Genomic DNA, 11,892 nt, shown 5'->3' with positions numbered 1-11,892 from the left:
GGCTTATTCGCGTTTATAAATGCCTTGAGATAACCACAGAGAATGTACAGAGCGAACACCTTGTAACAAAAATTTTGAAGAAAACTCTATGACTGTTTGCAAAGCCAAGCTTAATTTTAAGAGCAGCGAAGTTTCCGTTTGTCCAATAAGTTAACTACTATTTATTTTCATTTCAAAAAGCGTTGTTATAACATGTAGAAGACGACCATATTTATAGGTAGGTATCTAGTAAGACCGTTGGAAGCTTAGGTATGTGTATTAACTAATTTATTAACCATAAGTTTGCTTAGACCTGCTTGGTTGCCTGTTTAGGTGCACAAATTGACAACGACTTGAAAATGTGCTTCTTTGACAGGATTAACTATTAAAACTATGTTATCAATAGACAAGTTTCGGGAGTAAACCAAATAAACTAACCATTTCTAGTAAAAAGAAAAACCGCCCAAGTGCGTTACATGCATTACGCAAAAAACGACTAAAAAATAACGTTTGTTGTATGGGAACCCCACTTAAATATTTAAATTATTTTGTTTTTGGTATTTTTTGTTATAGCGGCAACAGAAATACATCTAGGTAAGAAAATTCCAACTGTCTAGCTATCACGGTTCTTGAGATACAGCCTAGTGACAGACAGAGGGACAGACAGACAGACGAACAGCGGAATCTTAGAAATAGGGCCCCGTTTTTACCCTTTGGGTAGGGAACACTAAAAACTGCTAAAGATTAATATATTCAAAGAACGGATATAACTTTGAAATATGTCGAGATCACGTTCGTCAAACAAGCCGAATTAGGCATATGTGGCTTAAGTAACTAAGCCGACATAAGCTGTGCCCGTCACACCGGGCGTATTTAGCATTCGCAAGCCTCCCACAGGCATTCCTGACTCAACCAAACTGACGACCGAGGTCATATCACTATCTCTCTCACTCTTGGCATGAACACGTAAGCATGAATGAGAAGTTTTACGACACCAGGCGTCAGTGTAGTTGAGGGCTAGTATAGTAATCTTCCTCCAATTAAAGATTAGCCTAGATTAGCTTTTATAATTAATCACTTCGGGAAACTGAGGCTTTGAAAAAAACATAGAATGCTTGATTTGGAAACGTAACTACATAGTTTTTTTTTTACTTATTTAGAGCACTCGGACTATATTTAATCCATCGAGATTGAAGATTAACTGATTAACGTTTTCTACGGAAATTGTGCAAATAGCTTGCGACGTAAATGTTTATAATATTGTCACGAGCGGAATCGAAATAGCAACAGCTGTAGCCGTAAAACGTCGTTTCGATTAAGTACGGACATTAATGCTTGACTCGGAAAGCCATTGATTACAAAAGTGTAACAGATTGGATGGATACTAATTCTAAGGTTTAATTAATTAATTTAATTTACATAATAAATAAACAAGCCTTAAAAATTAGAAAGAAAAATTACGTACAACGTCGTAGAGTCGTTACCACACCAATTCGATAAAAAGTAGACTAATCGACTGGCATAGACATATTGCCGTATTCGAACTTCAAGATATTCACAAAAGACGACACGTACTAGATCCATTCTAGATACGTTATAGTTTAGATATCAACTAGTTCTCATTTGCAGCGCAATTCGGGCAACCAATGTCACTTTTACGTTAGATAGAGTAAGATATCTATTAGATTCGAATTAGATTTCTAAGTCATATCCTGTGGAAATCGTTCAAGAGTATCTCCGGAATCGCGCAAATGTCAAATTTTACAGGTTAGATCTTAAACATATCGTTATCGTATCTTGGTGATGTCTAATGGATGTCTAATAGATGTCTATTTCAAAATCCGAATCGGGCCCATAACCGTCTACGAAACAAACGAAAAATCTAATGCATATGACTAAAGTTAGACCAAGAAACGTCTGCAGCGATTTTGATAGCCCACGCAGTGCAAGTGTTATTTATAAGGCTAATTTAATAGAAGTTTGACGTTTAAAATAACACTTGCACTGCGTGGGCTATCAAAATCTCTGCAGACTTTTCTTGGTCTAACTCTTACATTTTTATATTATAGATGATTGTGATTAGAAATAGGTCCGAATATTAAAAAAAGTAAAAAATAACTCGCAGAAACAACATCAGATAGTTATCATTGTATACCTATTTTACGTGCCAATGCCATATAAAGCTATAATCAGGCATTAAATATATATTTATTTATTATACAAAAGGTTAAAGGTACATAAATAATAACACAAAAGTAACTTAAATATATCTAAATATTAAAATATTTTAATCTAAAAGACCTCCGCGGGCTGTACCGGGTGCAAAGGTGCCCATGATACTTGCCGCGTTACCACGTTGAAAAATTATTCCCTATGTTTGGAGTGCCACATTACATTTGGGGTTCCAAAGAAAAACTAGCTAAAGTAGACATCAACACCAGCTTTCTGAACTAAGAACTAATACCGCTGAGTCTATTTTTATCAATTTGAACGTCCAACACTAGAGTGACGCTCGGTTCCGTAGAGGCCACAACACTGTCCCGTTTTTGAATTCACGATATTTGTGGAATTTGAAATGGAATTCAATTCTTAACAGCAGCAGGATTGGCCTGCCCTAATGCATAAAAGTCAGCACCATAGTACGGGAGCATTTATCAAAGCCAGAGGGCCTACCGCGAACTTACTTCGAGCCTACCTTCCTGTCACACTTACGTACGGAATTACAAGTGTGACAGAGAGGCAACACGTCGAACGTGGATCGCGGCAGGCCCTCAGGAGCCGAGGGTTCTTATTTATGCAGCGCGCGCTCAAACGCCTGCGCCGCGGGACGTCCCTGCCCACGCGCATGGTATGGTTCTACTCTACGTCAGTTTAAGTCAGATTTCAACGGAATAATTACTAACCATTGTTACGCGGTTTGAAATGAAGGTAGCCGTACATCAGCCGCTCGAGGAAATGGAAATTCTAGTAATGCTTACAATTACAGCACAATGGCCGTAATGGAGAGCTAATTAAAATAAGCGATTTGTTTTATTTTTAACCGATTTCAAAGAATAATTATTAAATAAGAACTTAAACTTTATCAAATATATTTTTTACGGTCGAACTGACCGTTTTTTTTGTTACGTAGCTCAGACCGATTTGGTAAGTTATTTTTTTATCCCAAAATGCCCCGTCACTCATAACAATAAATAATAAATAATGTTTTAATTTGTCTGTTTGTTTGTTCCTTTCTTATCAAAACGCACCACCACACATTCGGTTCGATAGTGTGTTGACGCGTTTAAGATTTGCCTTGGCACCGAATTAAAACATATATCAGTTGCTATGCTAGTGTATATAAAAGGTAACATAATTCTTACATATTCTATTTTATAATTTAGGAAGTCGGTTTACTTTTCTTTAAAGGTTTTATAATAAATAAGTTCAATCTCTCGAGCTAGCGTTAAGTCTAACTTTACAAGATATTCGACCACTTAAATTTCGACAACAATGTATTTTAACCTTATTCATAGCGTACAATATCTAAGCGACGTATATGATTATATATGCGATGATTTTATACAATAAAGAAGATGTTTGATACGGATAATGTTAAAGTTAGTACGTATTGCAACTGGGACTGCCGGTGGCGATGCGGCGTACGGCTATCAGATGGCTCGGTCCATATCGGATGCTACCTGCATAACAGATCTCCCGCTATGTTAGCCAGAGATGCTCTCGAAACAATAATCTCGCCGCTGCAGGATAAGCAACGATTCCCATCGCTTATCACGCTAACCAATACACTACGATCTCTGTTTACAAATACTTGTTAAGGATCTCAAGGTTAACTTACACTAGTGATGAGCGAAAAGTCAAGATATTTTGTGAATCGTGGTTGGTAGGATCGTGTAGCGGAGCCCTAACGTAGTCCAATTTAGTGTACCTTTGCTGGTCATTGTCTTCTCCGAGCCTTTGACACCGGCGCGGAAGACCAAATATGGGTCGGCTGAATGACCTGCCAGATATTATTGACACTGCCCGAGTGTATAGGTGATATATTTTGCTTTTTGTCGTTGTGGATTTTCAATAGTCCAGTCGCATTTTGCCGTAGGTTTGTAAAAGTTATAATAAATAGGTATTGCTATTAATGTTTATTGTTGCTTCTTCTTCCGTTTGCTTTACTTAGCTAGTGACATGAGTAACTGACCATGCACTGGCTGGCGACATAGATCCCATAGAAAACTGTCAATCATTCCGTACAAGCAAATTTTAACGGACCACCTTGCAGTCGGTTTGGTGCAACTGGCCCTAAACTACATAATACGTATATAGGTCTGTAGGTACTCGTAAAAGATTAAACATAGACGCCATTTCACATTATTATAAACAGCTAATTTGACACCGCAAGTGAAAAACTATGTATGTGCCTATTTTTCACTAATTGTATACCTTGTCGCGATGAATTTAGGTAAGGATCGATTTATTATTAATTAGTGTTAAGTTCTACTGAACACTTTACTTCTAAATGCAAATAGGAAATATATGAACTCGAACTTAACACTAATCAATGTATAAATTGGGCCTAACGTGATGATTTTGTCGTCGCAAAATTATTTCAGCTATGGGTGGGACTCTAAATAATGACAAAAAAGTAACGTAAATAGCTTAACGGTTCTAGTTCATTCAATGTTAAATTTGTTGTTACTTAGTACAACATAAAAAGCATTCTGTAAGCAACCTCGCGAACTAAAACAGTACAGCTTATAAAATACAAAATAAACTTGCAAACTGTATTATAATATTGGTTGTTATCAGAGCGAATGCAATGGTCGGTAGCCTATCTGGTCCATTATCTGCCGAGAGAATGCCGCGGGATAGACCTACTGAGAAATACGAGAATAATGCGAGTATTAGATTGTTTGCCTATATTTGTACCAGTGGTGCCGTTAGAAATTAGCCGGATACCGGACTGAGACTTTTGACCTTTTGTCATGGTATAATTAATCTGACCAAAATTGTATGTAAACAATCTACCCTGATACCTAACCCAGCCTAATGTTGTGGCCTCAGTCAGCCAGCATCTTGATTGTCTAAAGTATTGAGCGCTGCGTGCTTGCTTCAGATAGGTACATAATTAAGCTATAGTTAGATCTAACAACTCTCATTAAAATATCCTTCTCTTTTCTTCTTCTTCTTCTTCTTTATATTTAAGAGCTGTGCTCTTGTCCGTCTCCAACTCCTCCCAACTTCTTAATCTTCTGGTATGACACGGCCTAAACATTTTGTTTTATTTGGTTAAAATATTTTTTTTCGGTGTTTCTCTTCTTCTCTTTCCGTCTAGTTTTCGTTTTCTACGATGTTCTAAAGGAATAGGTAGTGTCGTAGTAGTACGATATACATTGAGTACTATTGTTCGCCGATTAGAAATACATGTTGATATTAACTATTTCAATACCAGGGATGCCGAAGATCGGGCAAAGTGGTCACGAAGGAGTCGGAAGGCGGACCCCGGGTCCTCGCGCCCCGCGCGGGGGCACAGCCGGGATTGACGTCAGGATGATGATGATGATTAACTATTTCAATACATTTTGTCACTTTGTCACACAAGTGTTTTGAACTGGCAGGTATCGAAATTGGCATCTTAGCTGTGGGTAACAAGAGATCTAGGATAACGAGCGTAGTATCCCGCATATATGTAGTAGAATCTAAACTAAAGCATCCCTAGCTCCTTTTTTAGGGTTCCGTATCCAAAGGGTAAAAACGGGACCCTATTACTAAGACTCCGCTGTCCGTCTGTCCGTCCGTTCGTCCTGTCTGTCACCAGGCTGTATCTCATGAACCGCGATGGCTAGGAAGTTGAAATTTTCACAAAATGATGTATTTCTACTGCCGCTATAACAACAAAAACTAAAAACAGAATATAATAATAAATATTTAAGTGTGGCTCCCATACAACATACGTGATAATTTTGTCCATTTTTTGCGTAATGGTACGGAACCCTTCGCGCGCGAGTTCGACTCGTGCTTGGCCGGATTTCATTTGGCAGAGATACGCCGCGGCGAGGGCATTGTTTATCTGCACGGCGTGGGGTCGTCCAATAAGGTAAACCCTTATAGTAGACCCACACCGTTACAGGGATTAGATATAATAGCAATTGTTTTGTTCCTAATACTGGGCATCTGTTAGTACACGACAAAAGTTAAGGCTATCGGGATTTCAGGAGCGGGAATGTGTAGAAGCCCCTTTTAATTTTATTTTCCTAACAATGTGTTGAGCCGTTACAGCATCATACAAAATTTATGGCGACTTCCTACTAGAACGTCATATGCTCTGTAATCAATTTGCCGTATTCGAACTTCGAGACGACACGTACTAGATCCATTCTAGATACGTTATAGTTTAGATATCAACTAGTTCTCTTTTGCAGCGCAATTCGGGCAACCAATGTCACTTTTACATTAGATAGAGTAGATATCTTTTAGACGTGAATTGGATCTCTAAGTCATATCCTGTGGAAATCGTTCAAGAGTACCTATCTCCAGAATCGCGCAAATGTCAAATTTGACAGGTTAGATCTTAAAAATATCGTTATCGTATCTTAGTGATGTCTAAAAGATATCTAATAGATGTCTATTGCTAAATCCGAATCGGGACCAATGTCTTGCATTTTAGAGTTAGACCAAGATAAGACTGCAACGATTTTGATAGCGCACACAGTGCAAGTGTTGTTTCAAATGTCAAAGTTCTATGAAATTATTATGACGTATAAATAACACTTGCAGTGCGTATGCTATTAAATCATTGCAGACATTTCTTGGTATAACTCTAGAATCGTTCTTTTTGCATTGAAAAATACTGCAAACTGAATTAAAATGGTTTTATAATTGGCTTTTATCAAAAATCGTCGATAGATTGAGCTCTAATAATACTTACCTAACCTATCTTGTATTGCATGCTACACTGTCGACACACTCTTAGTAGAAAAAGCTATTAAAGGGGGATCTTGTTAACCTTTATAAATAGCTTTCCGGTGCCGTCTTCAGACTAATGATCTCGCCTTAACTTTTATCGTTATCAGCATATTTGTACGCACTATAATAAATCTCAGTTAGTCGTCCGTTGACTTAAACCGCTCCAATTTAAATTAGAAAGCCGGACGTATCTAGTTTGTGCTGGTAATTAATATGCGTAGGCTAATTGTCGGTGGCCGGTCATCTCTTTAAGAAGACACGGACATAGTGATGGCCTGGAAATGTCGGAGGATTCACGATCGGTGATAAACTGCCGTATTCGAACTTCAAGATATTCACAAGAGACGACACGTACTCGGTCCATTCTAGATACGTTAAAGTTTAGATATCAACTAGTTCTCTTTTGCAGCGCAATTCGGGCAACTAATGTCACTTTTACGTTAGATAGAGTAAGATATCTATTAGATGTGAATTAGATCTCTATGTCATAGTTATCCGGTGGAAATCGTTCAAGAGTATCTCCAGAATCGCGCAAATGTCAAATTTGACAGGTTAGATCTTAAACATATCGTTATCGTATCTTGGTGCTGCCTAAAACATGTCTATTTCATAATCCGAATCGGGCCCAAAGAGACCCGCCGACCCGGCGAAGGTTTAACGATGCAACAGTCGCTACTCTGATTGGAGACTAGGTTGACAGAAGCCATTTGATTATTTTTTAATTCGTGCATGACATGACGCTTTAGTCGTTTACAAAGATATCTAAGATTATGCAAATGTACCTAAACTTTAGTTGCTTCATCTTGAAAACTTGTCGTTTCATTTATTTTTGATTTATTAGTGATTTAAAATTTAAATCAGGCAACAAGGCTAGGGTTGCCATACGTCCCGGTACGCCGGGACATGTCCTGGTTTGAAGCATGATGTCCCGGTGTCCCGGCCCATAAGCAAATTGTCCCGGTTTATAAATCATAGTTATTTAGTAGGGGGCATTGAGACAGACAGACGGCCGGACGGTCAACAAAGTGATCCTATATGGGCTCCGTTATTTTCCTTTTGAAGTACGAAATCCTAAAAATCTACCTACTATTATCTCGAAAAAATTTCGCGCTCGCTTCGCTCGCGTTTTCATTTAGGTATCTACATTATTTGTGACAGTCAAGTTGAAATTTGGTACACATATATTATGTCAATCTATAACCCGAAGACGGACATGTAACGTAGATAAAATGAATTTTAAACATAGGCGCACTTATTGGGGGGTAAATGAGACACTTAATAAACAAAGTTTTGCAAACTATATGGTGTTATATATCAAGTGATAGAGCTGTGGGAATCTCAAATATATTATATTAATAATTTTAAGATTAATAGTTTGGAAGTAATTTAAGTAAATAGACAAAAAATTACCACTTCCCCTCTTTATCCCCGAAACTACTAAAATTTAAAAAAAAAAACTAAATAGTTCCTTACCTATAGATGACAGAAAAACCTATTAGAAATATGCAGTCAAGCGTGCGTCGGACTTATTACTTAGTTTTTGATCGTCCCTTACGGGTCTTTTTTAAACATTTCACTCACGTTTCACATCAAAATATACATTGTTGAAAATTGTGTAATGTACGGAACCCTTGGAAGGCGAGTCCGACTCGCACTTGGCCGGTTTTCGTTAAATGTCCCGGTCTGAGCCCCCACACTTATGGCAACCCTAAACAAGGCCCATATTAAGTACTAATACCTTGCAGACTAACTTATACTATATGTATTTTATTCCTAGTCGGTAAGTACTACATTATATGGGGATATACCTAATGAGGCAGATATACATATAATGCCTGGGGAGGCACGTTTATTAAATATTTGATTCTTTCGTCCAGGGCTCTGGTTAAATATGTCTATGCTAATTAAAAAATGGCAGAACTATATTGATTGTATGTAGGTGACTATTCATTTGTTCGCATATAACTACCCAATTAACGAGCCTAAAACATATCTAGTATACATAATTCCACAATTTCGTTAGCCCACACATTTCGTTGATAAATTTCCAAGCAGATTCGCTTAGAGGTAATAAATATCTCGAGATTACACACTACGTCATGATTAATACACTCAAGTACAAAAATGAAGAGACGTGGGTGTTTAATTCGCGCATCGTGTTCGCTAGTTAGGACTTATGTCTCGGTAATGATACAGCTATTGGTTATTAGTTGCCCTTAAATTATCGCTTCGTCATTGTATGCTTATGCTAGCTATGTATGCATTAGAATTTGTGTTCATGTACTCATGTGTAGATAGTTATATTTTATAAGGCCTTTTTTGACGAAACCCGGGATCGTAGATATTAAAAAATTAGTGCAGTGAGACTTTTTTTAAAGCGACTGGATACGAACCCCCAATATCTGATTTAAAAATCGTTTGCCTTGTCGCTCGGCTACCGCTCGACTAGGCTCACCTCAAAATAACAGTTGTTTCGTACGTACCTAATTAATACCTATATTGGGCATGTTTTGCATGCATATAAATAAAGAATTAAAAAATTTGTCTAGTATACAACGCAAATAGGGATTTTATACTTAGGTCTTTTATAAAACGATGGGTTATAACTGATACAAATACTGACATTCGACTGTCGAACTTACTCTCAACGTTATGTTATTGTATCGTAAACGAGCCCATTTAATAAATAAATATAACGTTCATGTCATATCCCATGTCTTGTCAGAATACATGACATAAATATCTCTGTCATTTCAGATCCATTCACCTGACAGAATCATACCATATCAGGCTCAGCATCAAATGCATCATTTTGTCAAATGCATTTAGATCTCGGAGGGCCGTTGCCCGAATCCCCATATATCAAAAACCTGTGGGCATAAATTGAATAAGGTAAACTCAATTGTAAATGCGTGTCTTGTGTCCGCAATATAACCGATTCGCATACTACATACCGGGTGTGGCCTGTAATATGAACAAAAAATTTAACTGTAGGCTGTACTCCTCATACTGACCAACATTTGTTCAGCGACTTTTAAAAATAACTTGTGGTTTGATTTTTAATACACGTTAAAGTTTATTCTAAGACGCAATGTATGTATTGCGAATATTGTTGTTTTTAAGGCGTGACAAGCAACGTTAATCACAATGATATGGCGTGGCGATGGCGTCCATTGAAGACAATATTTATTTTGTATGAAAAATAGGGAGTCTAAATACTTCATAATTTTTAAAAGTTGTTGAACAAAAGTGTCACCCTTTGTGGAGTACAATCTATGTTTTAATTATTTGCTTGTGTTACAGGCCACACCCGGTATACTGAATGAATAGGCATTCATCTATGCTTTTTTATTTGTTACAAGTAGATACCTACTTGTAGCCAAATCGTCAAATAAACGTGTCACTTGTCTTTAATGAAAATGACTTTCATTAATAGTACATCAGACTGAGCCAAAAATAAACATAATATTCGTCGGCTATAGTCGCAAACCTTGTAACTCCAACTCCTTGTAGCCAACAATAGGTACCTATACTTACTCTGTATCTTTAGGTATTTAAATAAAAGTAAACAAATAATTTGTACATTTTCTGGTAGTTATAATATTTATTGGTTAACCAACCAAATACAAAGCCGCCAGAATCAGTCACAGAACGACACTGACTTTAACCTGCATTATTTGATCATGTAATGTTTTCATCTACCCTCAACTGGCTTAAGGAGCCATTTGAGGGTATATTTTGTTTACTTTTATATTTTGTTTACCTTTAATAGGTACCTAAAGTTACAGACTTATAAAGTCGCAAACTCCTCCAGAGGAGCTACGAGGTTTGCGACTTTAACCGATAAATATAAGAAATCATACAAAACATTTTGCTAAATATTGTACACAAAAAATTTAACCGCGAAGTTTTTTTATCATGTCCGTCATAAATTGTTTAAATTAGGTGTAACGACTAAGCGGCACTTGTTCATAAATTTTGCAATAATAGGCTCAAAAGTTTGCTAATCCCACTGTGCCCTTTATTGATTAGATACGCATGAATTGACGACATCATTACAGGCTGATTTGCCTAATCGAATTACTTCTTTCCCCAAAGATCACGATTACTTTCGTCACAGATACGCTGGGTTGCACCGTGGACAAAGGCGTTTTCTATGGTAAAGTGCAGTACATAATTCTAGTTACCTAGTAGTAACAGGTGGCTTTCTATCTATTTTGTAAATAAGTACTTATGGTAAACGTACTAGTGCTCGACGAGTCGATGATAATGCCCAATACAGTCATGCCTTAAGGTATCATCATACCTTGCTGTCAGCTCTATTGACAATGACTAAAGTTTCAAGATGACATGACTGTACTGTACTGGGACCGCTTCGAGCACCAGTACGTTTACCTTACTTACTCCTCTGGCGCAGCGACCCAAAGTGTGCCTTGGCCTCCTACATGACTGCTCGCCACTGATCCCGGTCCTGTGCCGTTTCTCGCCAGTTTTCAACCTAGAGCTCGCGCAGATCATTATAAATAAGTAAAAAAAAGAAATATACATTCAACTATTGAAATAAGAATAGAAAACCCTGACGTTATTGTGTTTTTTTTTACTATATACTTTTTTACAGCTCCTGGCCGTACTTAATTTAGAAACATTATACTCGTAATATGGAAGCGATATCGCAGTGCATTAGCCACATGACAACATCACATCTTTTCCATTTTGGAATAGCGGCCCGATTCGAACTTTAAGATACGTCAGTTAATAGATCTAGAAACGATACGGATTAGATATGTCAGTGTGATTAAATACGTCACTTCTGACACTGACACATCTAATCCATATCGTTTCTAGATCTATTAATTGACGTATCTTAAAGCTCGAATCGGGCAGTAGGTGTGCCCTACCGGCGATGTTCGTGTCATGCGTTAGGGAAAAACAATATGATTCGTGACGTCAGTACGT

Source organism: Cydia fagiglandana, chromosome 17, assembly GCF_963556715.1.
Source record: "Cydia fagiglandana chromosome 17, ilCydFagi1.1, whole genome shotgun sequence".
Taxonomy (NCBI): Eukaryota; Metazoa; Arthropoda; class Insecta; order Lepidoptera; family Tortricidae; genus Cydia; species Cydia fagiglandana.
This window is presented reverse-complemented; position numbering follows the sequence as displayed.